This window comes from Mustelus asterias, chromosome 4, assembly GCF_964213995.1.
Source record: "Mustelus asterias chromosome 4, sMusAst1.hap1.1, whole genome shotgun sequence".
NCBI lineage: Eukaryota > Metazoa > Chordata > Chondrichthyes > Carcharhiniformes > Triakidae > Mustelus > Mustelus asterias.
Genome location: NC_135804.1, coordinates 14,864,703 through 14,888,290, shown reverse-complemented (window position 1 = coordinate 14,888,290; position 23,588 = coordinate 14,864,703). Strand labels below are relative to the sequence as shown.

The window sequence follows — 23,588 nt, the reverse complement described above, 5'->3', positions numbered from 1 at the left end:
GTCTCCTCATTGGCCAACTCCACATTACTGTCCTAATGAAGGCAGGAGGAAGGCAATCAATGATCAGTCGGAGGGCCAGCAGCTCTTGAGATCTGGCAGCCCTACAAAGAGAGCTGGACGCTGCTGGGGCAAGCTGGATAAAGTGAAGAGGCCTCAACATGGAGGTGCCATTGGAAACATGGATACAAATAAATGATTATGAAAGCTGAAGCCCTTAGAGAAGTCCTCAGAGAGGAGCGGAAACCTCTGGATGAATTAGTTGGACCTTTCCTACCCACCTGCAACCCCTCAACCTGCCACAAGGAGGCTTCTACTGTGGAGCTTGCAACTTCTGTTTGCCACCATCCTGGGTCTTTCATTGACTAGAACCTTAAATGGGCTAGTCAAATAAATAACCTGGCTACAAGAGGAAGTCACGCTTCTCGGCCTTTTGGCTAAGATCAAGTGTAGTATGAAGAGGATGCTGCACTTGGTTGAGGCTATTGGGTTACATTTAAGCTTCATATTCATATGAAGCAATTTTTAAAAGCTGCATCTCGGCCTTTTGGCTAAGATGCAAATGGGGTCCAGCCTTGGAGGAGGAACCCTGCCCCTCCTCCAATCAGCTGGGCTCATGTAGATCAGGCCCAAGACAGGTGTGAAGGCCCTGTCTTGTCAGCCTGGGTCGGAAATGTCTCAACTTGTTGAGACTCTGAATTGGACTTGATTTGATTGAATTGGAAAAGTATAAAAGAAAAAAAAAACAAGAGGAAGTCAGAGGCTAGGAATCCTGTGACGAGTAACTCACCTCCTGACTCCCCAAAGCCTATCCACCATCTACAAGGCACAAGTCAGAAGTGTGATGGAATACTCCCCATTTGCCTGGATGAGCGCAGCTCCAACAACACTCAAGAAATTCGACACCATCCAGGAAAAAGCAGCCCTCTTGATTGACATCCCCATCCACAAATATTCACTCCCTCACCATGGACACACAGTAGCAGCAGTGTGGACAAGATGCACTGCAGGGACTAACCAAGGCTCCTTAGGCAGCACTTTCTAAACACACAACCATGACCAGCTAGAGGAACAAGTAAACAAATGGGAACAGCGCCACCTGGAAGTTCCCCTCCAAGTTGCTCGCTATCCTGACTTGGAAATATAAAGTTTTTTAAAGTTTATTTATTAGTCACAAGTAGGCTTACATTAACACTACAATGAATCGCTGGCACTGAGTGGTTCTGCAGCGCAGAAGGGAGAGTGGAAGAAGAGGAGAGCGGTAGTGATAGGGGACTCGATAGTCAGAGGTACAGACAGGAGGTTCTGTGGTCGTGACAGAGACTCCCGGATGGTTTGCTGCCTCCCGGGTGCCAGGGTCAGGGATGTCTCTAATCGTGTGCACAGCATTCTGAAGTGGGAGGGTGATCAGCCAGATGTCATGGTACACATCGGTACCAATGACGTAGGAAGGAAGAGTGAGGAGGTCCTGAAGAGTGAGTATAGAGAGCTTGGTAGGAAGTTAAAAAGCAGGACCCCGAGGGTAGTAATCTCAGGATTGCTACCTGTGCCACGTGCCAGTGAGGGTAAGAGTAGGATGCTCGGGCGGACGAACACGTGGTTGAGGAACTGCTGTAGGGGGCAGGGTTTCAGATTTCTAGATCATTGGGACCTCTTCTGGGGCAGGTGGGACTTGTACAAGAGAGATGGGTTACACCTAAACTACAAGGGGACCAATATACTTGCAGGGAGGTTTGCTAGTGTCATTGGGGAGGATTTAGACTAGATTTGCAGGGGAATGGGAACCAGAGTGTCAGAGCAGATAGTGGAGCGGGGGTGAAAATAAATATTGTTAATAGTTCATGCAAAATCACAAATAGAAGGGTTGTGTGTAATAATCTTCTGAGGTGTGTCTATTTCAATGCCAGGAGTATTGTGGGGAAGGCAGACAAGCTGAGGGCGTGAATTGACACATGGAATTATGACATTATAGCCATTAGTGAAACTTGGCTACAGGAGGGGCAGGACTGGCAGCTCAATATTCCAGGGTTCCGATGTTTCAGACGTGATAGAGGCAGAGGGATGAAGGGTGGGGGGGTGGTGGCATTGCTAGTCAGGGAAAATGTTACAGCAGTGCTCAGGCAGGACAGAGTAGAGGGCTTGTATTATAGACCACCCAATAGTCAGCGGGAATTGGAGGAGCAAATCTGCAGAGAGATAGCAGACAACTGCAGGAAACATAAAGTTGTGATAGTAGGGGATTTTAATTTTCCACATATAGATTGGGACTCCCATACTGTTAAAAGTCTAGACGGGTTAGAGTTTGTAAAATGTGTTCAGGAAAAGTTTCTAAATCAATACATAGAGGTACCAACTAGAGAGGATGCAATATTAGATCTCCTATTAGGAAACGAGTTAGGACAAATGACAGAAGTGTGTGTAGGGGAACACTTTGGTTCCAGTGATCATAACGCCATTAGTTTCAACTTGATCATGGATAAAGATAGATCTGGTCCTCGGGTTGAGGTTCGAAACTGGAAAAAGGCCAAATTTGAAGAAATGAGATAGGATCTAAAAAGCGTGGATTGGTACAGGCTGTTCTCTGGCAAGGATGTGATTGGTAAGTGGGAGGCCTTCAAAGGAGAAATTTTGAGAGTGCAGAGTTTGTATGTTCCTGTCGGGATTAAAGGCAAAGTGAATAAGAATAAGGAACCTTGGTTCTCGAGGGATATTGGAACTCTGATAAAGAAGAAGAGAGAGATGTGCAACATGTATAGGCAACAGGGAGCAAATAAGATGCTTGAGGAGTATAAAAAGTGCAAGAAACTACTTAAGAAAAAAATCAGGAGGGCTAAAAGAAGACATGAGGTTGCTTTGGCAGACAAGGTGAAGGATAATCCTAAGAGCTTCTACAGATATATTAAGAGCAAAAGGATAGTAAGGGATAAAATTGGTCCTCTTGAAGATCAGAGTGGTCGGCTATGTATGGAACCAAAAGAAATGGGGGAGATATTAAATGGGTTTTTTGCATCCATATTTACAAAGGAAACTGGCATGGAATCTATGGAAATTAGGCAAACAAGTAGGGAGGTCATGGAACCTATACAGATTAAAGGGGAGGAGGTGCTTGCTGTCTTGAGGCAAATCAGAGTAGATAAATCCCCAGGACTGGACAGGGTATTCCCTCGGACCTTGAAGGAGACTAGTGTTGAAATTGCAGGGGCCCTGGCAGGTATATTTAAAATGTCGGTATCCACGGGTGAGGTGCCGGATGATTGGAGCATAGCTTATGTTGTTCCATTGTTTAAAAAAGGCTCAAAAAGTAATGCGGGAAATTATAGGCCGGTAAGTTTGACGTCAGTAGTAGGTAAATTATTGGAAGGAGTACTAAGAGATAGGATCTACAAATATTTGGATAGACAGGGACTTATTAAGAGAGTCAACATGGCTTTGTGCGTGGTCGGTCATGTTTAACCAATCTATTAGAGTTTTTCGAGGAGGTTACCAGGAAAGTGGATGAAGGGAAGGCAGTGGATGTTGTCTACATGGATTTCAGTAAGGCCTTTGACAAGGTCCCGCATAGGAGGTTAGTTAGGAAGGTTCAGTCGCTGGGTATACATGGAGAGGTAGTAAATTGGATTAGACATCGGCTCAATGGAAGAAGCCAGAGACTGGTAGTGGAGGATTGCTTCTCTGATTGGAGGCCTGTGACTAGTGGTGTACCACAGGGATCAGTGCTGGGTCCATTGTTGTTTGTCATCTATATCAATGATCTGGATGATAATGTGGTAAATTGGATCAGCAAATTTGCTGGTGATACAAAGATTGGAGGTGTAGTGGACAGTGAGGAAGGTTTTCAAAGCTTGCAGAGGGATTTGGACCAGCTAGACAAATGGGCTGAAAAATGGCAGATGGAGTTTAATGCAGACAAGTGTGAGGTATTGCGCTTTGGAAGGACAAACCAAGGTAGAACATACAAGGTAAATGGTAGGACACTGAAGAGTGCAGTAGAACAGAGGATCTGGGAATACAGATACATAATTCCCTAAAAGTGACGTCACAGGTAGATAGGGTCGTAAAGAGTGCTTTTGGTACATTGGCCTTTATAAATCAAAGTATTGAGTATAAGAGTTGGAATGTTATGGTGAGGTTATATAAGTAGTAAGAAGTTTAACAACACCAGGTTAAAGTCCAACAGGTTTATTTGGTAGCAAAAGCCACACAAGCTTTCGGAGCTGCAAGCCCCTTCTTCAGGTGAATATCAGGTGACTCACCTGAAGAAGGGGCTTGCAGCTCCGAAAGCTTGTGTGGCTTTTGCTACCAAATAAACCTGTTGGACTTTAACCTGGTGTTGTTAAACTTCTGACTGTGTTTACCCCAGTCCAACGCCGGCATCTCCACATCGAGGTTATATAAGACATTGGTGAGGCCAAATTTAGAGTATTGTGTGCAGTTTGGTCACCTAATTACAGGAAGGATATTAATAAGGTTGAAAGAGTGCAGAGAAGGTTTACAAGGATGTTGCCGGGATTTGAGAAACTGAGTTACAAAGAAAGGTTGAATAGGTTAGGACTTTATTCCCTGGAGCATAGAAGAATGAGGGGAGATTTGATAGAGGTGTATAAAATTATGATGGGTATAGATAGAGTGAATGCAAGCAGGCTTTTTCCAATGAGGCTAGGGGAGAAAAAAACTAGAGGACATGGGTTAAGGGTGAAGGGGGAAAAGTTTAAAGGGAATATTAGGGGGGGGCTTCTTCACTCAGAGAGTGGTGGAAGTGTGGAATGAGCTGCCAGATGAAGTGGTGAATGCGGGCTCACTTTTAACATTTAAGAAAAACTTGGACAGGTACATGAATGAGAGGGGTGTGGAGGGATATGGTCCAGGTGCAGGTCAGTGGGACTAGGCAGAAAAATGGTTCGGCACAGCCAAGAAAGGCCAAAAGGCCTGTTTCTGTGCTGTAATGTTTTATGGTTCTATGAAATTACTGTGAAAGTCCCCTAGTGGCCACACTCCGGTGCCTGTTCAGGTACACTGAGGGAGAATTTAGCATGGCCAATGCACCTAACCAGCACGCCTTTCAGACTGTGGAAGGAAACCAGAGCACCCGGAGGAGACCCACGCAGACATGAGGGGAACATGCAAACTCCACACAGACAGTGACCCGAGCCGGGAATTGAACCCAGGTCCCTGGTGTTGTGAGGCAGCAGTGCTAACCACTATAATATATCACTGTTGCTTCACTGTCGCTAGATCAATGTCTTGGAACGCCCTCCCTAACAGCATTATGGGTCTACCTACACCATATGGACTGCAGCGGTTCAAGAAGGCAGCTCACCTCCATCTTCTCAAGGGCAAATGTGGACGGACAATAAATGCTGGCCAGGTTAGAGAAGCCCACATCCCTCGAATGAATAAAAAAATACAGTGGACCTCTCTGCCATCAGCAAGATGCTAGCAAAGCCGTGGAAGCACCCTAAAGAAGGTATCATAAATATTAACTTACTGCTCAAATCAGTGGAGTAAGCTGCCATATCCCAATCTCAGCCCAATCCGCAGAAAGCGCCCTGGTGTTGGGTACTATCCCGATGTGGCTTCCCCCTATTTTCCTGCCCCAGGACTACCTCCCATGCCCTCCTCCCCTCCCCCGTCTCTCTGGTACCATTACCAAGCCTAACACCACAGGACTTGGAACGTTCAGTGTAATATGTATATGAGTAGATTGACCAGCAGGGGGGGTAGGATATTGCTGATGATTATGACACTACCCACTGAGTATACAATGGGAGGTAATAGAATTCAAATTGCACAAGCAACACCACATTCACACAAATTCATTTTCCTTGGGTCAATGAATAGCCTGGAAAACACTGGAATGTTGGCTCATGCTCAGCAACAATGTGCATTTATCTGGTGCCTTTAACATAGGAAAATGTACCAAGATTTTTTTACACAGGTATTATCAAATGAATTTGGGCAACGAGTTGCATAAGGAAATATTCAGACAGATGAAGTAAAGCATGATCAAAGAGATAGGTTTTACAGAGTGAAGAGGGAAATGGAGAAGGCACAGTGGTTAGCACTGCTGCCTCACAGCGCCAGGGACCCAGGTTCAATTCCTGGTTTGGGTGACTGTCTGTGTGGAGTTCGCACATTCTCCTCGTGTCTGCCTGGGTTTCCTCCGGGTGCTCCGGTTTCCTCCAACAGTCCAAAGATATGCAGGTTAGGTGGATTGGCCATGCTGAATTGTCCATTAGTGCCCCAAGATGTGTAGATTAGGCGGATTAGCCATGGTGAATGTGTGGGGTTACAAGGATAGGGCAGGGGGAGAGGACCTGTGTGAGATACTCTGTCAGAGAGTTGGTGCAGACTGAATGGGCCGAATGGCCTCTTCTGCACTGTAAGGATTCTATGATTCTATTTAGGTGATATAAATAGGTGGCATGGTGGCACAGTGGTTAGCACTGCTGCCTCACAGCGCCAGGGACCTGAGTCCGATTCCCGGCTTGGGTCACTGTCTGTGTGGAGTTTGCACATTCTCCCTGTGTCTGCGTGAGTTTCCTCCGGGTGCTCCGGTTTCCTCCCACAGTCCAAAGATGCGTGGGTTAGGTGGATTGGCCGTGCTAAATTGACCCCAATGTCAGGGGGACTAGCTGGGGTAAATACATGGGGTTATGGGGATAGGGCCTGGGTGGGATTGTGGTCGATGCAAACTTGATGGGCCAAATGGCCTCCTTCTGCACTGCAGGATTCTATAAGTTTGAGTCCTGACTTGCCAGTTGAGAAGTGGAGCAGGACTTTTCTTCCCCAGACCCCAGAATCAAATCAAATGCCCAGCCACCCCAAGATTAACCAGCCGACACGATGTTTCAAGGAATGGCCTAATTAATGGCCAGTGGGCAAGCTTAGTCAACCAATGAAAGACGGCTCCTGAAGCTGAGAAGCAACAGGGGGTTCTCCAGCGCTTGCATGCAGGCAAAGGAAAGAGGACAACTCAAGATGGAGACGTCCTGTCAGCACCTTTCAAAAATAAAACTGGCTCCAGCTGCCCTCGTAGCTGCCAGGAGTGGGTGGAGGGTGTCTACATGACTGTTTGTGGAGTGCCATTCCCACACGTCAGGGAGCCCAATTCCTTTACCTGGGCCATTTAGGGGGGGGGGGGGGGGGGGGGACCAGTTAACTGGACAATTCAGATCGCTTCTCGGCGTTTTGGCTAAGATCAAGTGTAGTATGGATTGGATGCTGCGCTTGGTCGAGGTCATTAGGTTACATTTAAGCTTCATATTCATAAGAAGCAATTTTTAAAAGCGACATCTCGGCCTTTTGGCTAAGATGCAAATGAGATCAAGCCTTGGAGGAGGAAACCTCCCCCTCCTCCAATCAGCTTGGCTCATGTAGATCAGGCCCAAGACAGGTGTGAAGGCCCTGTCTTGTCAGCTTGGGTCGGAAATGTCTCAACTTGTTGAGACTCTGAATTGGACTTGGTTTGATTGAATTGGAAAGGTATAAAAAAAATTTTAAAATTCAGTTGACACGGGAAAAGGGCTTTATTCGGCTCTATTGGCCGACTGTTCACTTGCAGGGGATAGCGCTTTTGAATCTGAACCAACTTTGTCAGGACCGTGTAATAGAACCGATATATTGTTTAAAGTTTAAGTTTATTTATTAGTGTCACAAATAGGCTTATATTAACACTTATATTAACACTCGTTGGGGTCTTTTAAGAGACTTCTGGATGAGTACATGGGATTTAATGGGATTGAGGGCTATAGATAGGCCTAGAGGTAGGGATATGATCAGCGCAACTTGTGGGCCGAAGGGCCTGTTTGTGCTGTGGCTTTCTATGTTCTATATTAGCACTGCAATGAAGTTACTGTGAAAATCCCCTAGTCGCCACATTCCGGCACCTGTTCAGGTACACTGAGGGAGAATGTAGCATGGCCAATGCCCCTAACCAGCACGTCTTTCGGACTGTGGGGGGAAACTGAAGCATCCAGAGGAAACCCACGCAGACACGAGGAGAACGTGCAGACTCCACACAGACAATGACCCAAGCCGGGAATCGAACCCGGGTCCCTGGCGCTGTGAGGCAGCAGTGATAACCACTGTGCCACCATGCCACCCATTGTCACCATGCCATCCATCGGCCAGCATTGGAAAATTACATTCTCAGCTCCCAACCTTCAGCCAAAATCCTGCCTGCCATCTCGTAAGGCGGGAATCCTGCCAGAAATTCCTTCCGTTCCCCTTCCAATAATGATAACGAAATCATCCAAATCAACCACTCCGCCAAACTAAGTAACAGAATTGGGTATTGATGTGAAAATGGGGCAAAAATAATCTCAATCCCAATACAGGTTCAGAATTAAAAAATTTCTCAACAAGTTTTCCTTGAATTGGATTTTTGAAGACTTCACAAGATTAACCTTTGCAAATTCACTTCCATGTGAAATAGCCCGTATCTCAGTGAGGCACATCAGCCCACCGCTTGGATGTGATTTTCCAAGGTAACGCTTCTCTGCCACTTCAAGTGCCGAGCAACCGAATGTTTGTCATATTTTTTAAATAATAACTCTTTAACAAGGCTCTTCAAAAATCACAATGAGCAATGAATGCTGAGATGTTTCTGGGAACAAGTAAGCCACCTTTTATTAAATGTCTTTTGATTCTTGTAACTTTTAAACAGGATTGCAACAAATTGTTACTATTATTGCCTGTGGGGGGAGGGGGGTCAGAGAGAGATTCCCAGAAGGAAAAACCAGTAAAACCTGGAAATGAAGGTTTCCAGTAAAACCTGTCCAAACAGGTTATGTGTACCTTAAAATGAAACTTGAGTATTGCTCATGGCAGTTTTACTGATTTTTACAGGGATTTAACATTTTTGAACTATTTCGGGTTTTCAAGTGTACTTTTTTCCTTATTGGCTCTGGAGGTTTTTGTTCTGTTTTCTTGCCTCTCACAACTTCTGCCTTGTCCTGGTTGCAGGAAGGAGGATGAAATGTTTAAACCTGATCCTTGAGCCCTCACTGCGAAGAGCAGACGGATTGGGCTACCAGCTCTTCCTCACCTTTGCACATTCAGGTGTAACAAACTCCCCGAGAGACAGTGACCATGTCATCTTTTGATTTGATTTGATTGATTATTGTCACATGTATTAGTATACAGTGAAAAGTATTGTTTCTTGCGTGCTATACAGACAAAGCATACCGTACATAGAGAAGGAAAGGAGAGAGTGCAGAATGTGGAGTTACAGTCACAGCGAGGGTGGAGAGAAAGATCAAGTCAATATAAGGTAGGTCCATTCAAAAGTCTGATGGCAGCAAAGAAGAAGCTGTTCTTGAGTCGGTTGGTACGCGACCTTAAACTTTTGTATCTTTTTCCCAACAGAAGAAGATAGAAGAAAGTATGTCTTGGGTGTGTGGGGTCCTTGATAATGCTGGCTGCTTTTCTGAGGCAGCAGGAAGTGTAGACAGAGTCAGTGGATGGGAGGCTGGTTTGCTTGATGGACTGGGCTTCATTCACAACCCTTTGTAGTTTCTGTGGTCTTGGACAGAGCAGGAGCCATACAAAGCTGTGATACAACCAGACAGAATGCTTTCTATGGTGCATCTGTAAAGGTTGGTGAGAGTCGTAGTGGACATGCCAAATTTCCTTAGCCTCCTGAGAAAGTAGAGGTGTTGTGGGCTTTCTTAACTATATGATTGCCAAATATTCTAAATTCTCCCTTAGTGTAGCCGAACAGGCACCAAAGGGTGGCAACTAGGAGAGTTTCACAGTAACTTAATTGTAGTGTTAATATAAGCCTACTTGTGACAATAATGAATAAATAAACTTAAATAAATAAATACTCTTTAGGGGAGTACTTCTCATATTTTGCACCTCACAAAGAATTGGGAGCGTGTATCACAATGTGTCTCACAGAATCCCTACAGTGCAGAAAGAGGCCATTCGGCCCATCGAGTCAGCATCGACAACAATCCCACCCAGGCCCTATCCTTGTAACCCCGCATATTTACCCCGCTAATCCCTCTAACCTATGCATCCCGGGACACTAAGGGGCAATTTAGCATGGCCAATCAACCTAACCCACATGTCTTTCGACTGTGGGAGGAAACCAGAGCATCCGGAGGAAACCCACGCAGACACGGGGGGAACATGCAAACTCCACACAGACACTGACTCAAGCCAGGAATTGAGCTCAGGTCCCTGGAGCTGTGAGGCAGCAGTGCTAACCACTGTGCCACCATGCCGCACTCATGTTGCAGCTTTTTACCCATTAGTTTAGCCACATGCTTGAAATTTTGATACCCTTTCAGTGAATGAAATTTTCACAATGTTCAAAGAAGCCCATTTCAAAAGTTGGATCCTGCACATGTTCTTACTTTTGAAAGCATATATGCTTTCCCAAGGACCACATCGCTAACTCTTCCATCAGCACCTAGCCCTTCTATTAAGCTTGGTCCCATTATTGGCATCCACTACACAAATTCCCTTTGAGGGCTATTTTAGTGCACAGTTTTGTATGTTTGCAATAAATTCCTGTCTGCTCTGGTCAGCTTAGTCATTAGTAACAGAAACAGGGTAACATTAAAACAGAGAAGACAGGGACTTAACAGGTATGTGTTAACCTGGGCACTAAAATAGTGCACAGAGCAATTAATTTAAGTTTAAATTAAATTTGGGGGCGGCACGGTGGCACAGTGGTTAGTTCCTCAAAAATATTCAGTTATTTTTACCCCAAGGAGAGGGTTGGTAAATCATTTGAACTTGGCGTTTGATAGGATGTAGACAGGGGGGTGCTGGATGAGCTGATGTTTAAACAATGTTTTTAAAATGAATGGGAAAATGATTAGAAGACTGTTGGAATAATCACGTTTAAAAATGACATGAAATGACAATTTGCGTATATCACACTGTCGTCGCTTTTGAGAAAATACCGATTTCTGAAGTTGAGCTTAATTATAATATTTTTATCCACACAATGACAAAGTAAATGTGAAGAATGTCAATTTTTAATTAATAGAGGCTACAAAAACAAAGCGGCGACTCAGGGAAAATCCCCACAGACATACAGACAAAATCTTAAATGTGTGAATGACAAACATTGCCTCACAATGGCTTCATCTGATCAGAAACTAGTTTTTTCTACTCCCTGGGAACTTTTTTTTCCATCATGTGTACCTTTGCTGTTTTGCTAACTCTTCCTTCTGTCTCTGACCCTCTGCATTGCCCTTCAGCTCTTTCTCTGGACTCATCTCCACACTTCCACTGTTGCTTCTTGCTCTTCCCACCCCTCGTTGTGTTCCATTTAATAGTGAGAACAAGCTACGGTGACATGAAAGGTGCTTGGATTGACACTGCGACATGAGTCGGATTATATGCTACACTCTTGCTGATCAGGCTAAATGCTGTATGATATTAAATCGCAAATTGGGGCATGAGATATAAATCTGTCTTCCTTTCTTAACATCGACTATTGAACCAAAATATATCCTTATCCTTGTTAAAGTCACAGTTGCACCCAGTAACAGAGGAAAAAAATAAGCAGCGTATTCAGAGAGATGACCAGTATAAGTAATTAAAGTGCCAAACCTCTTTTTATAATAAATAATTACTGGTAGCTTTAATGGAGCTTTTAAGAATCTGCTTTGTCAGTTTAATATAGCAAGAATATCTGAAAATTAGTCTCACTTTTTTGCAGAATCAAGGAATTTTTAATAACAAAATTTTGTTTAATCAAGTACCTTGAAGTAGTTTTCGGCCCAGGAAAGTTGTTGGCGTCTCCTTAGGAAACTCCCCCCACAGCAGCAAAAGCCCCACCGTATTATTTATAGGGTCTGAGTGAAATCACTTGATTATTACATTAAAAAAATTATCTGTTAAAATTAGGAAATGTTTCTCTCATTGGAAACCTCGTCACTTCTGTGGAAGGTAAATGGAGAGATGAGTTTTTTTTCCTATTGAGTCAGTTTATAACCTTTCCATCAATGAGGCAGCTGTTGCTTACAGATACTGAGAGTGCATTGATAAAAATAAACAGCCGCAGTGTGGGGTTTGCATGTCTGACCAGCCCAGGTGTACATTGACTAGTCTTCAGGAGGCAAAACCTGAACGCCTCTATAATAAAGAATTGGCCCATGCATGGTGGTACGGTGGTTAGCATTGCTGCCTCACAGCGCCAGGGACTTGGGTTCAGTTCTGGACTTGGGGGCTCTCTGTGTGCAGTTTGCACATTCTCCCCGTATCTGCCTGGGTTACCTCCGGGTGCTCCGGTTTCCTCCCACAGTCCAAAAATGTGCTGGTTAGATAGATTTAAGGTTAAGTAGTAATGCCACAAGTAGACTTAGATTAACACTGCAATGATGTTACTGTGAAAGTTCCCTAGTCGCCACAGTCCGGAGTCTGTTCGGATACTGTTCGGCATCTGTTTGAGGGAGAATTTAGCAGGGCCAATGCACCTAACCAGCACATCTTTCAGTCTGTGGGAGGAAACCGGAGCACCTGGAGGAAACCCACGCAAACACGGGGAGAATGTGCAGACTCCACACAGACAGTGACCCAAGCCGGGAATCGAATCCATGTCCCTGGCGCTGTGAGGCAGCAGTGCTAACCACTGTGCCACCGTGCTGCCCATGGTGAATTGTTTCTTAGTATCGGGGGATTAGCAGGGTAAATATGTGGGGTTACAGGGATTGGGCCTGCATGGGCTTGTTGTTGGTGCAGGCCCAATGGGCCGAATGGCATCCTTCTGCACAGTAGAGATGCTATGATTCTCCTTTACCATGAACCCCAGCTCCAATCATCCCAATTCTATGACTTTCTCTCAGCGGCCATCAGTTTTGGCCAGAACAATTAGCACCGAAGTTTCCCCTTTAATTTAGTTTCTTCTCATTGATTTCCATTTGGTTTCATTTCTTTTAGCTTAAGGCCTGCACTGCGCATTATTCTGTGGATCTATTAAGCTCAAGAATGCCGTGACACTATTTGCATATTAAATGGGCTGAAAATTCATAGAATCAATCATTCATAGAAACCCTACAGTGCAGAAGGAGGCCATTCGGCCCATCGAGTCTGCACCGACCACAATCCCACCCAGGCCCTACCCCCACATATTTACCCGCTAATCCCTCTAGCCTACACATCCCAGAACTCTAAGGGGCAATTTTTTTTAACCTGGCCAATCAACCTAACCCGCACATCTTTGGACTGTGAGAGGAAACCGGAGCACCCGGAGGAAACCCACGCAGACACGAGGAGAATGTGCAAACTCCACACAGACAGTGACCCGAGCCGGGAATCGAACCCGGGACCCTGGAGCTGTGAAGCAGCAGTGCTAACCACTGTGCTACCGTGCCGCCCATAAATTGCTGGTAAGTTGGAATAGTGGAATAGTGGAATAATAGGCTAGTCATTATAAATTTGTAAACAATCCAACAATTTGCTGTGAGGCTCCCATTTATCATAGGATTGTGAAATTGCTGAATGTACAATGTTATTCAATCAGATTTTGCTGTCAAAGTGATTCAGAGACTAATAGTGCTCCCCATTATTGATGCATAAAAGGTGCAGCAAGTTCAGGGAAGGGGGGTCCGATGCCAATATATAATAGCTCCTCTATGAACTTTGTGAAAGCAGACGTGTGGCTAACCATTGAAATGCATCGAATGACATAAAGTTGCTGTATTTGTGCGGTAGAAATGAACTAAATTCACCAGTGAAGGTGAATTCTGGTCATTTCAAGTCTGCATATCCTTTTAATGCCACAATAAGCATTGATTACTGCTCAGTAACCTCTCAGGCATTGAAAATTAACAAGTATAACTGTGGAGTCTCATCACGACAGGTATTAATTATTGTTTGAGATATTGGAAATGGCAAATTTGTAATTTTCGAAACTTCAATTTCTGCCTCTTTCTTTTTTTTCATGACCCAATCTTTCTTCCTGTAATATAAAGCTCAGGCAAATATAGGATTGATGTGGGACTGAATACAGTACCAGCCACACAGTGAAGTAAGAGGGCACATAACCTGAACTGAAGTGTCAGTCAAGTGTTGGAGAGAGCCGTGTGTGCCAGCAACTATGGAGACAACTCCTAGCTTGTACCCTTTAACATAAATTCATAAATAGTTCTAAGAGCCAATAAAGACCTACGGTCAACATACGTATGACAAAGAAGACTTCTTCAGACCTACCGAACCATATCCAACATTATACGACATGGTGGCAACTTGTGGGAAATCCCAAGACAGAAAATGCAGAGACAAACACAAGTGCTGAAAGACTGAGAAAAAATTCTGCAAAACAGTCTAACCTCAGAAATAAAATCCAGAAACAGGGTCATAGAGGATAAAATCACCATAAAAGAAGTTCCAAAGAAAGGCTTAGAAACTGAGTGCAAAAAAGTTAAAATTCCTTACTGCAGAAGATGACTCCATGGAATCTTCTTTGTAAGTCCAGCATCTAATCCCAAAGTGCAGAGACAACAGACCGAGCGGGGGTGAGTTAAATCTTTTAAAGCTCCAGGCTACAGCGAAGTCCTGAGAAATCTTTAAATAATTCAGAGTCAGAAGAGCAGTTTAAAAAAAAAACTAGCCACTAAACCCTATCCCCAAATTGGCACCTGAAGACCCTTGCTCCAAGCTTGCAATGGAAAAAAGAATAACTTGAATACTCCAAGAGAATTGTGAATTTTCAAACCCAGCTAAAGGCAAGCAACAATCAAGGTTCAATTGATTTGTGATTTTAAACTTAAACGTTGAGCAAAATAAATCTTCAGGCAGCTATTCCAAGCTACCCACTGAGCACGATCGCCATTGCAGCGGAGGCTGCCAAAACCAGAAGGCATGGAAAATCCCTCCGATAGAAGGGTGCCGCCATCTTGAAATTCAGAAAGTTCTTAAAGCAGAACATACACTTTTAAAAATATGACCATGGATCAGAATCCCACAGTTCCAAATCAATTCTGACTTGCCAAGGCCCATATCAATCACAAAATTGGGGGCCCCAGAGAAGAGAATTTGTGAGTTACGAAAGTACATCCAGTCTCAGTAGAAAATCCAGAAAAAGTCGAGATTAGTACCAGATTCGTGGACAGCACGGTGGCACAGTGGTTGGCATTGCTGCCTCACAGTGCCAGAGACCCGAGTTTGATTGCCGGTTTGGATGACTGTCTGTGTGGAGTCTGTACATCCACGCGTGTCTGCGTGGTTTTCCTCCGGGTGCTCCGGTTTCCTCCCACAGTCTGAAAGACATGCTGGTTAGATGCATTGGCCATGCTAAGTTCTCCTTTAGTGTACTTGAACAGGCACCAGAGTGTGGCGATTGGGGGATTTCCACAGGAACTTCATTGCAGTGTCAATGAAAGCCGATTTGGGACTCATAAATTAACTTTAACTTTTTATACTCACTTGGTGAACATCTGAAGAAGTAATCCCAATGCAGTGCACTGATGATTCCTCAACCAGCTTTGATAAAATATTTTAGGCCTTTGATGAATATTTTAATCTTCAAGTTGTGGAGCACACAGGACTTAAAAAGAGGGATTGAAAACCCTGAGTAAAGTTACCAATAACCAAAGGACATTACCTGAGCAAAACAAACAGGGGCACTGGTGAGACAAAGCACTTTGCGGAGGTTCCAAAATATATATTTTTGGAAAACCCAACACATTACCCGAACTGTAGCAGCAAATGGCAGTGCGGAGCAAGCAGCTGACTGTGAATGAGGGAAAGCTATCTGATGAAGTCCAAAATACACAGGACCTGCAGGAGGAAAATGAAAAAAGATTTGAAAATGGTTGCATCAAAACTGATTCTGAAGAAAACTTGGCATGCCCTCTCAAAAAAGTGTTAAGAGTCTCAGAAAGAATTGACAGAACTGCAGTGACAGGATATGAGCTCAAAGGTTAGCACAGAGAAATCATGTTCTGCAGAAGAAAGGCTGATTAGTGTAGAGAACCAACTTTCACGTACAAGAGATGAGTCTGCGAAAGAAAACGTGAACTGAAGAGAACACTGGAATGTTTATCACAGGAAGTAGAACACTTATCAAAGGACTTGAAACACTTAAATGGCAAACTTGCAGAAGCAAATTCAGCAAAGGTAGATCTTCAAGTAAAACTTGATGAACTTCAAGAATTGAAAAATGCCCAGAACAGGAGAATGAATTGACGATGATTCAGAACTGTTGTTTGGAAGAAGAATTAACAACCAAAACTGATGAACTTTTGAACTCCAGTCCAATCTGAACAACATGAAACTTGAGATAAGTAATATGGAAGAGCAAATTCAGACTTTGAGAGCGAATAAGAGAAATTCTATGGAACAGATTGATGATCTGATAAGTGAACTGAAAGAGTCCGAGGAGCAGTCAGTGACCATGAGAGAGATTCCATACAGAACTGAATGCCCAGCCAAAGTTGCTTAGCTTACATAAGAGTTCTGAAAGTAACACTGAAGTAAGTTTAAGTTTATTTATTAGTCACAAGTAGGCTTACATTAACGCTGCAGTGAGGTTACTGTGAAAATCCCCTAGTTGCCACACTCCGGCGCCTGTTCGGGTACACTGAGGGAGAATTTAGCATGGCCAATGCACCTAACCAGCATGTCTTTCGGACTGCGGGAGTGGACCGGAGCACCCAGAGGAAACACACGCAGACACGGGGAGAATGTGCAAACTCCACACAGATAGTGACCCAAGCCGGGAATCGAACCTGGGGCCATGGCACGGTGGGGCATCAGTGCTAATCATTAAGGCACCATATAGACAACTCAGTTTCCCAAAGTAGTTGCTGAGCTTTAGGGCGGTACGATGGCATAGTGGTTAGCACTGCTGCCTCACAGCACCAGGGGCCCGGGTTCAATTCCGGCCTCAGGTGACTCTCTGTGCGGAGTCTGCATGTTCTCCCAGTGACTGCGTGGGTTTCCTCCAGGTGCTCCGGTTTCCTCTCACTTTCCAAAGATGTGCGGGTTAGGTTAATTGGCCATGATAAATTGCCACTTAGTGTTGGGGTAAGTATGTGGCGTTACGGGGATAGGGCCTGGTTGGGATTGTTGTTGGTGCAGGCTTGATGGGCTGAATGGCCTCCTTCTGCACTGTAGGGATTCTATGATTCTGAATGAAAAGTTTCAGAAGATTGAAAAACGCTGGGAAAGAAGACAGTGCTCAGAAATCTGCTAAAGTTGGGAAACAGGTGGAATGAAGGTTCCACTGTTGAAAGGTGAACATCCATACAAGCGAAAAAAGTGACAAGGAGACAAGCATCCCGCAAGAAACATGTTAGAGTAGCAACCACTGAGCAGTGACAAACCAACCAAGTGTAGTTCAACACAAATGAATGAAAGAAAGGGATGGCAACATATCCAGATGCCAGAACAACTCCCAAACCTACAGGATGAAAGAACAACTACAGTCTGCGGCTCCTCCGATAGTAGTGCAGGTGATATACATTATATTGTATTATAAGGCCTGCAGACCATCTAATCCTTTAAATTCAAAGATCTGAAGGGGGAGATGGGGTAATGATAATGTAATAATGGGAATGGAAATGTATGATAGCAAAAACCAATGTAAGACATGACACATAGAATGCGTTGGATAAAGACCTGGAGGGAAGTGTCGTGTAAGGGTCTGGCACATATGGAGTGCCGTGCAGCCCACACAGTGATGTAAGAGAGCACATGACCCACACATCGGAGTCAGACTGATGTTGGATAGAGCTTTGTGTAGCAGCGAGCATGGAGAAAGCTTGTACCCTCTGCTGTGTATTTGTGAATAGTTCTATGAGTCAATAAAGACTCACAGTTAACCTATGTATGACTACAAAAAACTCTTCAGCCTTAGCGAACTATATTCAACACAATATAACACTTCCCTCTCTTTATTTCTCTTTCTGTACATGGTTTGATTTTGAATTTACCCCCTCTAATTCACTCTCCTCAGTCCCGCTGCTGTTTATTTCTCAATGTTTCAATCATTTTTTATTTATTCATGGGATATGGGCTTTGCTGGCCAGCATTTATTGCCCATCTCTAGTTGCCCTTGGAGGGCAGTTGAGAGTCAACATATTGTTGTGGCTCTGGAGTCACAAGTAGGCCAGACCAGGTAAGGACAGCAGGTTTCCTTCCCTAAAGGACATGAGTGAACCAGATGGGGTTTTTATTGTTTATTTATTTTATTTATTAGTCACAAGTAGACTTATATTAACATTGCAATGAAGTTACTGTGAAAATCCCCTAGTCTCCACACTCCGGTGCCTGTTCGGGTACACTGAAGGAGAATTTGGCATGGCCAATTCACCTGACTTGCACATCTTTGGAATGTGGGAGGAAACCGGAGCACACGGAGGAAACCCACGCAGACACGGGGAGAATGTGCAAACTCCACACAGACAGTGACCCGAGCCGGGAATCGAACCCGGGTCCCTGGCGCTGTGAGGCAGCAGTGCTAACCACTGTGCTACCCTGCCATCCGGGCAGTTTCCCGACAATCAACAATGAGTTCATAGTCATCAGTAGATTTTTAATCCCGGATATTTTTTACTGAATTCAAAGTCCACCATCTGCCGTGGTGGGATTTGAAACCGGGACCCCAGGACATTAGCGGAGTTTCTGGATTAATAGTCTAGCGATAATACCACTAGGACATCGCCTCCCCTAATGATGAGTTGAGGAGATATCAGGGTGAATTTTCCTGTTCTGCCCACCACGGGAATCGTAGCGGGCGAGGGGCGGACCATGGAAAGATCCGTTGACCTTGGGCACAATTTTCCAGTTTGGGGGCGAGCACGGCCAGAAATTCCCACCCATCAATTTTGCCCTATTCACTCAGATGCCTGAGTCCCTTGATAAGAACATGAGAACATAAGAACTAGGAGCAGGAGTAGGCCATCTGGCCCCTCAAGCCTGCTCCGCCATTCAATAAGATCATGGCTGATCTTTTCGTGGACTCAGCTCCACTTACCCGCCCGCTCACCATAACCCTTAATTCCTTTACTGTTCAAAATTTATCTATCCTTGCCTTAAAAACATTCAATGAGGTAGCCTCAACTGCTTCACTGGGCAGGGAATTCCACAGATTCACAACCCTTTGTGTGAAGAAGTTCCTCCTCAACTCAGACCTAAATCTGCTTCCCCTTATTTTGGGGCCATGCCCCGCTAGTTCTAGTTTCACCCGCCAGTGGAAACAACTTTCCTGCTTCTATCTTATCTATTCCCTTCATAATCTTGTATGTTTCTGTAAGATCTCCCCTCATTCTTCTGAATTATGCGAAATATAAATGCGAGGTTATACACTTTGGAGGAAATAATAACAAATGGGATTACTATCTCAATGGAAACAAATTAAAACATGCTACCGTGCAAAGGGACCTGGGGGTCCTTGTGCATGAGACGCAAAAGCCCAGTCTGCAGGTACAACAGGTGATCAAGAAGGCAAATGGGATGTTGGCCTATATTGCGAGGGGGATAGAATATAAAAGCAGGGATGTCTTGATGCACCTGTACAGGGCATTGGTGAGGCCGCAGCTGGAATACTGTGTGCAGTATTGGTCCCCTTATATGAGGAAGGATATATTGGCATTGGAGGGAGTGCAGAGAAGGTTCACCAGGTTGATACCGGAGATGAGGGGTTTGGATTATGAGGAGAGGCTGAGGAGATTGGGTTTGTACTCGTTGGAGTTTAGAAGGATGAGGGGGGATCTTATGGAGACTTATAAGATAATGCGGGGGCTGGATAGGGTGGAGGCGGAGAGATTCTTTCCACTTAGTAAGGAAGTTAAAACTAGAGGACACAGCCTCAAAATAAAGGGGGGTCGGTTTAAGACAGAGTTGAGGAGGAACTTCTTCTCCCAGAGGGTGGTGAATCTCTGGAATTCTCTGCCCACTGAGGTGGTGGAGGCTACCTCGCTGAATATGTTTAAAGCGCGGATGGATGGATTCCTGAGCGGTAAGGGAATTAAGGGTTATGGGGATCAGGCGGGTAAGTGGTACTGATCCACGTCAGATCAGCCATGATCTTATTGAATGGCGGGGCAGGCTCGAGGGGCTAGATGGCCTACTCCTGCTCCTATTTCTTATGTTCTTATTAATTCCACTGAGTATAGCCCCAGTCTACTCAGTCTTTCCTCATAAGCCAACCCTCTCAACTCCGGAATCAACCTAGTGAATCTCCTCTGCACTCCCTCCACTGCCAATATATCCTCTCTCAATGTTATTGCTCACACATTCAACAATTTCGTGAGCAGAACTGTTTGAAGCTGAAGGGTGCAGGGTATGTCTAACGCAGTTGCCATTAGATGGCTAGCTATCTATGATAAAACCTGATCTATTGCAAATTGTTTCCACCACGGTAACATAAGGCTGACATAATTTACTGTCCTCACAAGACACTCAAACTTGGATTGTATCCACGTTAGAATACAGAATCCTTTGTATTTCAAGAGATCGGCATTGTATCTTGTTTGTTTCGATAAAAATATTTGCTTTAATCAGAAAAAATATGGGCCGTTCAGTCAAAGAAAAATAATCCAAAAAGATTGATGACATCTGCAATTCTTAATATTTTATAGAAAAATAATGATTTATTAATAACTGAGCCAGCTCCGAGACTGGGTGATTTAGTTGGTTCAAACACATTCCTGCATATCCAGAGCTGTTGTTGGAATCTAGCCTAGAGTGAATGAAATATTACTCTAAAATCTACACAGGCTCTAAGCAAATTTGCAGCCGATAGCTGGCCATAATTCAGTGCTTATTAATTGTAAATCATTAGTCTTATTCAGAGAGGCCTTGAGGATAAATGTTGTGGGAACATCCCCACTATCGTCGCATTGAGGCACTCTTCTGAACTTAAGAGTCAAACCGCCTTGTTGAGTTGTGTAGGTAGAAATTTCTCCTGCAGGGTAGCATCAGCACGCAATACAATATTTCTAATAATCCTACTTTAGATCAGGTTCTACACTGCACTACAGACAATGGGGCAAATTCAGTTCATAACTGTGCTAGATGGAGCACAGGTCAGAGAGTTTTCCAACACATAACCATATTAAAATGGCTCCATGCCAAGTGTACAACCTCGTTACATTTTCCCTTATGAATCAAATCTGTTCATTTAGCTGCAGGGATAATTTTACAAGTTCACCGGGAGTGCATTTCGGAGAGTCTGGATTCAAATGCACTTTTCATCCATTACATTAATGGACTGAAAGCCGCAGGGAGAACTTATCCAAATCCCTGGTATCCAGTACAGGCAGACAAGGCTCCACTAATGAATGTGAACTTATAAAAATCATCCTTTTAAAGCTAAGAGTGATCATTGATTTAGAATAAAACAACTTTTGGATGTCCTATACCACAAGTTCAAATCATTTACAGTGATTTCTTAAGTAAGGTTATTGAGCGCTCCAGACATACATATCGTGACTTAATGTATCATACTCAATTGTAGGAATCTCTTGTAGATATTTTCCCATTCTCCAATTTAGGATTTCTTCCCCCACAAATATATTTAAGGAGAAGCTAGAGAAAAGTTAATAGAAGGGTATACTGATAGGGTTAGGGAATTAAGTTAGATGGGGTCCAGTGTGGAACATAAGCATGAGTATACTGCTTGATTGAATGACCTGTTTCTGTGTTACAGGTTCTGTGTAATTCCATGGCATATGTAGCATTATTACGATCCATTCTAGTTTCTTCCAACGTCACTCTGTGACTGCCCACAAGAAACCGTGCCTGAACGGAGTATCCACTCAAGGACAGCCCCTCGGGAGCAAAGGGCTCCTGGATGTCTTTTCCCTCCCTTTAATTTTTCTTCCTCCTTCTTCTCTTTCTCCTCCTTGTCATCCTCCTCCTCCTAAGGTGGTCTGCAAAGGCTGCACTCTCATTATTGCGAAGATGTGGCAGCAGGCTACCACAACCCTGGAGACATTGGCTGGCAGAGGGGAGCCATGAGGACAGTCAGGAACAGGTACGCCCTGTTCCTGAATATTCCATTCAGCTCATACTGGAGAAGTCACCCAGTGGCTTCCTTCTGGTTCTTTGTGGTGAGTCAAAGATAACAGGTCTGACAGCTTGGCGCAGGGTAGATGTAGCTTCTGCCATGATAGCTGGTATTTACCAGCTGGATGTTCCGGTCATGGGCCCGCTAACTGCATAGTCATGGAGTGGTAGACTTTGTGGTTGTGATGCGTTTCCCCATTAACATGTGGGGCCCACAGACCCATGTGTTTAAGTTTTATTTATTAGCATCACAAGTAGGCTTACATTAACTGCAATGATGTTCGTGTGAAAATCCCCTAGTTCCACTGCCTGTTCGGGTACACTGAGGGAGAATTTAGCATGGCCAATGCATCTAATCAGCACGTCTTTTAGACTGTGGGAGGAAACTGGAGCATCCGGAGGAAACCCACGCAGACACGGAGAGAATGTGCAAACTCCACATAGACAGTGACCCAAACTGGGAATTGAGCCCGGGTTCCTGACGCTGTGAGGCAGCAGTGCTAACCCACTGTGCCACCATGCATGTGTGCGTTGATTGAGACCAGATACAATTGGGAATTCCGTTACGCATGGATTGCGGGGGGGGGGAAGAGGTGTGAGAGGGGTTGGGGGGGGGGGGAGGGGTTGCCGTTGGCGGGGCCAGAAGATCCCGCTGGTGGGAAGGACTGGAAAATCCCACCAGCCCACGTTGTTCCTCTCCACAGGTGTTGTCTGACCTGCTCAAGGTTCTATTTTATCATTTTATTTCAGGTTTCCAGCATCCTCTGTATTTTGCTTTCACCCCTGCAGTCAGGGCGAACCACACAAGCTATATATTAACTGCAGAATTAAACCCTGACTTCACATCCAGTTTACGTGATGCTTCAAAGACAAACTGTTGCTCAATAACCCAAGAGTGTGTACCTATTGAAATCCATTTCACACCAATGAGTGCAGAACTTACTGACTGAGTCATTGCAGAACTGTAGGCCAATCAAGTGTCACGTTTCACACCAGCTACTTACGTTTTCTTAGAAAAGGTCTCCATTTCATTTACAAGAAAGGATCAATGGGTGCTATGACATTTCGTAATTCAAATTCCGACTGTTTTGTTTGTGTGCGCGTATATGATTTATTTCCGTCTTGTTTAGCCATTGCATTACACAACCCATACCCTAAATTACTAACAGCAAAAGTTATATTTTGTTTCAAACCTTAGGGTCATCAAAAATGTAATATTGGGCAGATTCTGCACAAAGTTAGATAAAAGCATCAGGACAGCTTAACAGTGAGTCAAACATTCAGCAATTTCAAATAGAATCATCCTGGGATTCACTCCTGTCGCATTAGATCGTGTCAAAGTGTGGCGGGGGATTGCACATGCTGGCAACCATTAACGGGAAACATTATAAATGGGTGGCCATTTAACTATTCAAAATAAAAGTGCAGAGTGCCGATTGCTCCAGGTGAAATTTTAGCCCTTGCAGAAGTCACTGGAGACACAAAAAGTGACTGTCAGGACTGGGAAAACAGAGTGGCGAACAGAATAACGTTGAGGCAAGGAAAGTAACCTGTGGCCAGTGGACCAGGCTGAGTGAAAAGTTTTACTCTGTCTTTCCAAGGTACCCTCCCTGAAG

At 44.4% G+C, this 23,588-nt stretch overlaps 1 non-coding gene across 1 annotated transcript; it reads left to right on the top strand.

Annotated features, from left to right (window-relative positions):
• The first annotated feature begins 414 nt into the window (after positions 1 to 414).
• LOC144493221 (U2 spliceosomal RNA) lies at positions 415 to 597 on the top strand. Its single transcript, XR_013497693.1, has one exon. It is a non-coding gene; the product is annotated as a U2 spliceosomal RNA (small nuclear RNA).
• The last annotated feature ends 22,991 nt before the right edge of the window (positions 598 to 23,588 follow it).